Below are 10,957 nucleotides of genomic sequence, written 5' to 3'. Positions count from 1 at the left end.
AGAGTAAGAGAGAGAGGATGAGATGGTGAGACTGAGATATTGAGGATGAGAGGGTGAGAGTGAGAGTAAGAGATTGAGGATGAGAGGGTGAGACTGAGATATTGAGGATGAGAGGGTGAGAGTGAGAGTAAGAGAGTGAAGATGAGAGGGTGAGAGTAAGAGAGAGACGATAAGATGGTGAGACTGAGATATTGAGGATGACAGGGTGAGAGTGAGAGTAAGAGAGTGAAGATGAGAGGGTGAGAGTAAGAGAGAGAGGATGAGATGGTGAGACTGAGATATTGAGGATGAGAGGGTGAGAGTGAGAGTAAGAGAGTGAGGATGAGAGGCTGAGTAAGAGAGTGAGGATGAGAGGGTGTGAGTAAGAGAGTGAGGATGAGAGAGTGAGAGTAAGAGAGTGAGGATGAGAGGGTGAGAGTGAGAGTAATACTAGAGGACTGCAATGGCTTCAGGCTTTATTGTGTTTTCATAATCTGTGATTTTTAATGTATGTAATGACTGCAGTGCAGTGTTATATGTGTTTTTTAATCATCAAATAAATTCATTCATTCATTCATAAGAGAGTGAGTGTGAGAGGGAGAGAGTAAGAGAGTAAGGATGAGAGGGTGAGAGTAAGAGAGAGAGGATAAGATGGTGAGACTGAGATATTGAGGATGAGAGGGTGAGAGTGAGAGTAAGAGAGTGAAGATGAGAGGGTGAAAGTAAGAGAGTGAGGACGAGAGGGTGAGACTGAGAGGTTGAGGAAGAGAGGGTGAGAGAGAGTGAGAGAGTGAGGAAGAGAGGGTGAGAAAGAGAGTGAGAGAGTGGATGAGAGTGAGAACAGTGGGCTCCACTATTGATGCAGAGAGTAGACAGTGCAGTAATTGAACAATCCTGTTTCACTATAAATTTTATGCATGCAAATCACTGACTAATCAAGTCAAGGATGAAACAGGAGAGACGTGTGGCACGCAAGCATAAATAATAAAAATAGTGTTTCTAGAAAACCATGGAAACATGAAAAAAAACAACCATTGACTGCCATTTCACTGCAGTCCTGCGCAGCACAGTATCTGAGACGAATCCAGGACAACATCACGGAAACGTACTCGTCTATGAAACGTCCTTTAACCCTCGCAGTATTCATACGACATGAAAAAAGACCAACGCTACATTTTTGCCCAACTTTGCCCGTAATTTCCAAGATAAAATGCAGCAAAAATGTCAAAAAGACGAGTTTATCCCCAGATTGCCAGTGAGAATTTACATTTTGATGAATAGCAATTGGCCTTAATTGACAATTGACAAATTGAATTGACAAATGCCGTTTTTTGTAATGTGTAAAATTGTGTTGGCAGGATTTGAAATCACTGGGGGAAAAGGGATCGACCGTACAGCCTTCCACAAGACTGTGCAAAACCCATGTCTGCAGTTCACGCTCCACTAATGATTTCCACTACGACGTCGCCATGTCAGAGCGACTTGCGCACTTTGTGGACGGCCCCTACGGTCCCTTTGCTGCTCTTTCAGCTCGTGCACTTTGTGGACGGTCCCTACAGTCCCTTTGCTGGTCTTTCAGCTTGTGCACTTTGTGGACAGTCCCTACAGTCCCTTTGCTGGTCTTTCAGTTCGCGCACTTTGTGGACAGTCTTGGAAACGGGTGGACTGGAGGAGTGCACGCTGTTTGGCTGGCCGCGGAGCTTCCCAGTGTGCGGGCGACGGCGGCTCGGCGCCGACCAGCCACTGGCGGTTTCCTGCAGCAAAAAATGAACACAAGACGATGAGCGTGTCAGATGAAAGCGTGTCCGCCGTCCTGTCTCAGTATGAAGCGCTAAGTAAAGCCAACGCTTCCTGCGAGAGCAGGCAGGCCTCGGGAGCGGCAGGCTGCTCTGGAGGAAGGCTCGGAGAGGGCGGACAAGGCCGGAGGAAGCCGATCTGCAGAGAGGGACGGGGGGGGGGGGGGGGGGCTGCTGTGACGCAGCTGCGGCCCCCCCCCACACACCCCTCATTACTGCACTAAATCACCGAAACACTCATGCCTTATTCATACAACACCTCCACACCCCCGGCCACCCCGCGCCAAAGCTCGTCCATTACGCCTGCCTTCCTAACATTACAGCACACACACACGCACACACACACACAGAGGCACGCACACACACACATACACACACAGGCACGCACACACACACACACACACAGGCATGCACACACACACACACACACAGGCACGCACACACACACATACACACACAGGCACGCACACACACACACACAGGCACGCACACACACACACACACACACAGGCACGCACACACACGCACACACATACACAGGCACACACACACACACACATAGAGGCACGCACACACACACATACACAGAAGCACGCACACACACACATACACACAGGCACGCGCACACACACACACACAGAGGCATGCACACACACACATACACACACAGGCACACGCACACACACACACACACATACACACAGGCACGCGCACACACACACACAGGCATGCACACACACACATACACACAGGCACACACACACACACAGAGGCACGCACATACACACAGGCACGCACACACACACACACACAGAGGCACACACACACATACACAGGCATGCACATACACACACACACACACACACACACACAGAGGCACACACACACACACACAGGCATGCACACACACACATACACACAGGCACGCACACACACACACACACAGGCATGCACACACACACACAGGCACGCACACACACACATACAGAGGCATGCACACACACACACACAGAGGCACGCACACACGCACACACAGAGGCACATACACACACACACAGGCATGCACACACATACACACAGGCATGCACACACACGCGCACATAGACACTCACAGGCATGCACATACACACAGGCACATACACACGCACACACATACACACAGGCATGCACAAACACACACATACACACAGCCATGCACACACACAGAGGCACATACAGACACAATCACACACACACACGAATGCACACACGCATTATAAAAACAGTGTCTCCCTGCATGGGCAAGAGATGTGCAGTATGTGGGGTGAGGCCACAGCCCAGTGAACACCGTCTACCACAGCTCACAGGAAACACCGACATTGAACACCACCACACACACTGAACACCGACACCGAACGGCACCACACACACTGAACACCGACACCAAACGCCACCACACACACTGAACACCGCCACACACACTGAACGCCACCACACACACCGAACACCGCCACACACACTGAACACCGACACACACACTAAACGCCGCCACACACACTCAACTGAACACCGCCACACACACTGAACACCGACACACACACTAAACGCCGCCACACACACTGAACACCGACACACACACTGAACACCAACACCAAACGCCACCACACACACTGAACACCGCCACACACACTGAACACCGACACCGAACGCCACCACACACACTGAACACCAACACTGAACATCGCCACACACACTGAACACCAACACTAAACCCCACCACACACACTGAATACCGCCACACACACTGAACGCCACCACACACTGAACACCGCCACACACACTGAATACTGCCACACACACTGAACACCGCCACACACACTGAACACCGACACCGAACGCCACCACACACACTGAACACCGCCACACACACTGAACACCGACACACACACTAAACGCCGCCACACACACTCAACTGAACACCGCCACACGCACTGAACACCGACACACACACTAAACGCCGCCACACGCACTGAACACCGACACACACACTGAACACCAACACCAAACGCCACCACACACACTGAACACCGCACATACACACACACACAGGCATGCACACACATACACACAGGCATGCACACACACGCGCACATAGACACTCACAGGCATGCACATACACACAGGCACATACACACGCACACACATACACACAGGCATGCACAAACACACACATACACACAGCCATGCACACACACAGAGGCACATACAGACACAATCACACACACACACGAATGCACACACGCATTATAAAAACAGTGTCTCCCTGCATGGGCAAGAGATGTGCAGTATGTGGGGTGAGGCCACAGCCCAGTGAACACCGTCTACCACAGCTCACAGGAAACACCGACATTGAACACCACCACACACACTGAACACCGACACCGAACGGCACCACACACACTGAACACCGACACCAAACGCCACCACACACACTGAACACCGCCACACACACTGAACGCCACCACACACACCGAACACCGCCACACACACTGAACACCGACACACACACTAAACGCCGCCACACACACTCAACTGAACACCGCCACACACACTGAACACCGACACACACACTAAACGCCGCCACACACACTGAACACCGACACACACACTGAACACCAACACCAAACGCCACCACACACACTGAACACCGCCACACACACTGAACACCGACACCGAACGCCACCACACACACTGAACACCAACACTGAACATCGCCACACACACTGAACACCAACACTAAACCCCACCACACACACTGAATACCGCCACACACACTGAACGCCACCACACACTGAACACCGCCACACACACTGAATACTGCCACACACACTGAACACCGCCACACACACTGAACACCGACACCGAACGCCACCACACACACTGAACACCGCCACACACACTGAACACCGACACACACACTAAACGCCGCCACACACACTGAACACCGACACACACACTAAACGCCGCCACACACACTGAACACCGACACTGAACGCCACCACACACAGTTTACTTACACTTGTGGGGAAACGTCATTTCCGGCAGCTTCCATAGCCACCATCTAGATTTCAAGACTTGGGCCAAACTTCCCAGAACAGGGCCTACCCTGCATGTTTCTGACTGTGGGCTATGTGAAAGGATTGTATACAGTACATTCTACGGCACAGACTATCGCAAAAATATATACGGGACCATATGGGACATTAACTTTTCTGCATACTTCAGCCCAAAGCTGGAAAAACAAAATCTCAAGTGTTTGCCCACTCAGTTGGATAACTTGGCAGCTCTGGAACGGAAGTGGGACATGGGTGCTGTATAAAAGAACCCTCTATTCTCTCTATAACAAAATATAAAACCACAAAGGTTCAGCCACACGTCTTTATTACATTCGCTCTCTGTTCATACGGTATATAAAAGCCCTTTGTCTGTTGAGTCCAGGCCGCGTGGCGACCGAGGTGAGTTCCTTCGCCCGGCCGATTAGCGCACCCAAACGGCGGGGTGCGGGTGCGTGAGGGGCCCCAGCGGTGTTTTGGGGAAGGCTTCCCGCCCCGCTTCAAAACGAGCCCCTCGGTGAAACTAGAACAACGGATTATTATATTTCGGGTTATGTCCCGATCCGATCCTGCCTCCGTGTGCGCGTGCCAAACTCCTCTGTGCAGTGTTGAGTGCCCGTGTGCAGTGTTGAGTGCCCGTGTGCAGCACTGAGTGCCCGTGTGCAGTGTTGAGTGCCCGTGTGCAGTGACTCCTCCGCAGTGTTGAGTGCCTGTGTGCAGTGACTCCTCTGCAGTGTTGAGTGCCTGTGTGCAGTGTTGAGTGCCCATGTGCAGTGACTCCTCTGCAGTGTTGAGTGCCCGTGGGCAGTGTTGAGTGCCCATGTGCAGTGACTCCTCTGCAGTGTTGAGTGCCCGTGGGCAGTGTTGAGTGCCCGTGTACAGTCCGCGCGGGCGCAACGCTGCGGTCGGTGCAAGCTCGAGTCCGCCATTGGAAAATGTTCAGAAATCACAGTCTGAAATAACAAAGCGTGAGTAGGCCGTTTAAAGGATGTTGAAAAAACAAAAAAAAAAAAAAACAAGGGCTCCGTTTTCTCTTTTCCTAATTTGAAAGAATTTCCTTGAAGAAAACGCATTTCCAAATAAACATGTCATGTCAGCGTAAATCCAGGCACTGACAAGGCTCGGCACATAAATACACAACTCAGCCACGAACCCGGGGGCGGGTTCTAACATCTCCAAAATTCAGATTCATAATCCAGCGTTTTAGTTCGCTTTATTAAACTCGTTCCCTTGCCCTGTCTGAGCAACTGCTCGGTCGCCCAATTTTGTTCGACGACAGAACCGCGTCGCAGTCCGACAGGCCAAACCTAGGCGGTAAAACCCCCCCCCCCCCTTGGCCTGGCATTTGGTACTTTCCAAAATGTGTCATGCTGGAACACCGCGGAGCCCCATAGCCCCCTGTCGCAGGCAGACCCCGTTTACCGTCTTCAGAGACCCCCTGGGGTTCACCCCCTCTCCGACTGAAACCGAGTCACCCTTCCAGGGACGCGTTTAACACCCGGGGGGGGGGGTTCACCGGGCGTCGCCCAGGGTTCAGATGAGGGCCGCGAATCGGCGGGGGAGCGCCCGGCTGTTGGCACGGCGATGGGGAAGAAGCGCGGAGGGCCGGGAACTTTTCGGAGCACGGCGCACTTCCGGCCATGAACTGCACCCACGGATCAAACTCGTAGCAAATCACCTGCTTTTAATTTCATCTGGTATCAAAAGATCACATTATTTCTTTCCACTAAAGCCTATTAGACTTCAAAGTACATGCAGAAGGATCTTTACTCATAACTGGACGGAGTGTGGCACAGTGGGTAAGGAACTGGGCTGGTAACCAAAAGGTCGCCGGTTCGATTCCCGGGTAAGGACACTGCCGTTGTACCCTTGAGCAAGGTACTTAACCTGCATTGCTTCAGTATATATCCAGCTGTACAAATGGATACAATGTAAAAAAATGCTATGTAAAAAGTTGTGTAAGTCGCTCTGGATAAGAGCGTCTGCTAAATGCCTGTAATGTAATGTAATGTACAGGATAGCCCCAAATATATTACATCAACTTCTCTTCATGTTTTCCAAACAGATAAATGAACCATAAGGGCCCTTTCTGAGTAGTGAAAGCAAACACACACACACACACACTCTCTCTCTCTCTCTCACACACGCACACATATGCGCTCACAGACACACACACGTACAGGCATGCACACACAGACACACAGATACAGGCATGCACACACGCACACGCATGCACTCACACACACACATACACGTACACACACATGCAAACACACACACACACACGCACACACACACACACATACACGTACACACACACACTCAAACACACATGCATACACACACCTATACATACGCACATACACACACACACACGCACACTGGCCCCTCACACACTCCAGTGCTAGCAGCTCTCTGCAGGCTGGGCTTTCTCGTGCAGAGGGTAATTACCCCCGGCGCTCACAGTTGATGCTCGATGTCTTCCTGAGCCACGGCTGCAGTGATTATCTATTCCTGCGTGAAATGCCTCCGCAGTCGGAACGTCGACTGCAGCTGCGGCGGCTTCCCAGGCTCCACGGTCTCCCCGGCGAACGGGAGGCGGGGGCCGGGGGCAGGTCCGCGGGGCGGTGAGCGCGCGACGGAGGTCGAGCGTTCACGGGGGATTCTCGCTCGGGAAGCGTTTCGGGCGAGGCTGGATCATTTTTACCTTGACTTAGACCCCTGTTTTGTCAGGTCTGTTGCATTATCTGGAAGATCATTTTTACCTTGACTTAGACCCCTGTTTTGTCAGGTCTGTTGCGCTATCTGGATGATCATCTTTACCTTGACATAGACCCCTGTTTTGTCAGGTCTGTTGCGTCATCTGGAAGATAATCTTTACCTTGACTTAGACCCGTTTTGTCAGGTCCGTTGCGTCATCTGGAAGATCATCTTTACCTTGACTTAGACCTGTTTTGTCAGGTCTGTTGCATTATCTGGAAGATCATCTTTACCTTGACTTAGACCCTTGTTTTGTCAGGTCTGTTGCATTATCTGGAAGATCATCTTTACCTTGACTTAGACCCGTCTTGTCAGGTCTGTTGCATTATCTGGAAGATCACCTTTACCTTGACTTAGACCCCTGTTTTGTCAGGTCTGTTGCATTATCTGGAAGATCACCTTTACCTTGACTTAGACCCCTGTTTTGTCAGGTCCGTTGCATCATCTGGAAGATCATCTTTACCTTGACTTAGACCCCTGTTTTGTCAAGTCCATTGCGCTATCTGGAAGATCATCTTTACCTTGACTTAGACGCCTGTTTTGTCAGGTCCGTTGTGTTATCTGGAAGATCATCTTTACCTTGACTTAGACCCCCGTTTTGTCAGGTCCGATGCGTCATCTGGAAGATCATCTTTACCTTGACTTAGACCCCTGTTTTGTCAGGTCCGTTGCATTATCTGGAAGATCATCTTTACCTTGACTTAGACCCCTGTTTTGTCAGGTCCGTTGCGTCATCTGGAAGATCATCTTTACCTTGACTTAGACCCCTGTTTTGTCAGGTCTGTTGCATTATCTGGAAGATCATCTTTACCTTGACTTAGACCCGTCTTGTCAGGTCTGTTGCATTATCTGGAAGATCACCTTTACCTTGACTTAGACCCCTGTTTTGTCAGGTCTGTTGCATTATCTGGAAGATCATCTTTACCTTGACTTAGACCCTTGTTTTGTCAGGTCTGTTGCATTATCTGGAAGATCATCTTTACCTTGACTTAGACCCGTCTTGTCAGGTCTGTTGCATTATCTGGAAGATCACCTTTACCTTGACTTAGACCCGTTTTGTCAGGTCTGTTGCATTATCTGGAAGATCATCTTTACCTTGACTTAGACCCGTTTTGTCAGGTCTGTTGCATTATCTGGAAGATCATCTTTACCTTGACTTAGACCCGTTTTGTCAGGTCTGTTGCATTATCTGGAAGATCATCTTTACCTTGACTTAGACCCCTGTTTTGTCAGGTCCGTTGTGTTATCTGGAAGATCATCTTTACCTTGACTTAGACCCCTGTTTTGTCAGGTCCGTTGCGTTGCCTGATGCAAGACGATGCCTAAGAGGGAAAACCGGACTGTCAATCCATCTTACAGGGACCGTCTTCTGAAGAAAAGTAAACAAACAGAATCTGAGTAGCGGGATTAAGAGGCTGATCTGGGCGGGGTTTGAGCCAGCACAGCTGCCCTGCGCTCCCACAGAGCCTGAGACTGGGAGAACGCGAGGCATCGCCAAAGCACAGCTCCGACCGCGGGATGTTTATTTCTGCTGATTTTAAGGAATTAAGGTTTCAGGGTTTGGCTGCACTTCACTGCCGTCGGCTGCTCATGCTTCATTAAACATGCTTAAGATGAAATGCTGTGGATTGCGTGTATTGCAGTGACTGTTTGTTACATGCTAGAAAATCTAGTGAAAACATTTAGCTTGGTGCAGCGATGGTCCTCTACTGAACCTTGAGCTCCAATACTGAACAATGAGTAATACTGAACAATAATGAGCAATACTGAACAATACTGAACACCAATACCAGTGCTGGCTGTGGCTGGCAGGCCCATGGAGTGGTCCACACTGGCCGGGGCATAATGTTGCCCAGGGAAAGATAGCTTCAGTCACTGCCTCAGTGTGTGCAGTGTTCAGTGCCTGCTTCACTGTGTACAGTGACTCCTCTGTAGTGTTGAGTGCCTGCCTCACTGTGTGCAGTGCAGAGTGCCTGCCTCACTGTGTACAGTGACTCCTCTGCAGTGTTCAGTTCCTGCTTCACTGTGTGCAGTGTTGAGTGCCTGCCTCACTGTGTGCTGTGACTCCTCTGCAGTGTTGAGTGCCTGTGTGCAGTGTTGAGTGCCCGTGTGCAGTGACTCCTCTGCAGTGTTGAGTGCCTGTGTGCAGTGTTGAGTGCTCATGTGCAATGTTGAGTGCCCGTGTGCAGTGTTGAGTGCCCATATGCAGTGACTCCTCTGCAGTGTTGAGTGTCCATGTGCAGTGACTCCTCTGCAGTGTTGAGTGCCTGTGTGCAGTGTTGAGTGCCCGTGTGCAGTGACTCCTCTGCAGTGTTGAGTGCCTGTGTGCAGTGTTGAGTGCCCGTGTGCAGTGACTCCTCTGCAGTGTTGAGTGCCCATGTGCAGTGACTCCTCTGCAGTGTTGAGTGCCTGTGTGCAGTGTTGAGTGCCCGTGTGCAGTGACTCCTCTGCAGTGTTGAGTGCTTGTGTGCAGTGTTGAGTGCCCGTGTGAAGTGACTCCTCTGCAGTGTTGAGTGCCCATGTGCAGTGACTCCTCTGCAGTGTTGAGTGCCTGTGTGCAGTGTTGAGTGCCCATGTGCAGTGACTCCTCTGCAGTGTTGAGTGCCTGTGTGCAGTGTTGAGTGCCCATGTGCAGTGACTCCTCTGCAGTGTTGAGTGCCTGTGTGCAGTATTGAGTACTCGTGTGCAGTGTTGAGTGCCCGTGTGCAGCTCAGCATGTAGACCGAAGCGTTAAAAAGGCAGCAGCTGGCCCCATGCATTTCAAAGGGTGAAGAAAAAACCTTTTTTTTACAACCATGAAAGCTTTGTAAATGGACTGGCATTGCGTATTGCCGTATGTCAAATAAAAGGTCCACTTTGATTATGTCATTCAACACGTATAACCATATTAATGTAATTATGCATGCATTCATAAAACGAATAAAATGAAACTGAGAGCAGATGGAAACCTTTTTTTCCACTGGGCACTGAGAGCGTTTACCTTTCGCACGGTCCATCGCTAGCAAGGATAGCTTGATCACCAGCACTTTCGTTAGTGTGAAGTCTGCACAACCTGCACGCCCCACATCTCACAAGCGTGGAAGTTGCCCCGGCCCGCCGCATTACTATCCGGCCCGCGCGCGGTGTCCTCAACGGGCTGGGGCTGCTTTAACCCAGGAACGGCTTGTGAGAGGTCTGAGTCCGAAGCTCAGCTGCGGTCCGGCGAGTCGGCAGTCCTGGCACTGAGGGGAAGCGGCGGGGCGTGCCACTCACCTGAGACTGCGGACTCACTCCAGCGTTTTCGCTTCGTTTTCTGTCGGAAGACATTTCGGCCCGGTGACCGGACCTCCT

The sequence above is a fragment of the Anguilla anguilla genome, chromosome 19 (genome assembly GCF_013347855.1).
Source record: "Anguilla anguilla isolate fAngAng1 chromosome 19, fAngAng1.pri, whole genome shotgun sequence".
Lineage (NCBI taxonomy): Eukaryota > Metazoa > Chordata > Actinopteri > Anguilliformes > Anguillidae > Anguilla > Anguilla anguilla.
The sequence above is the reverse complement of the archived record's forward strand: the minus strand, read 5'-3'. Positions refer to the sequence as shown.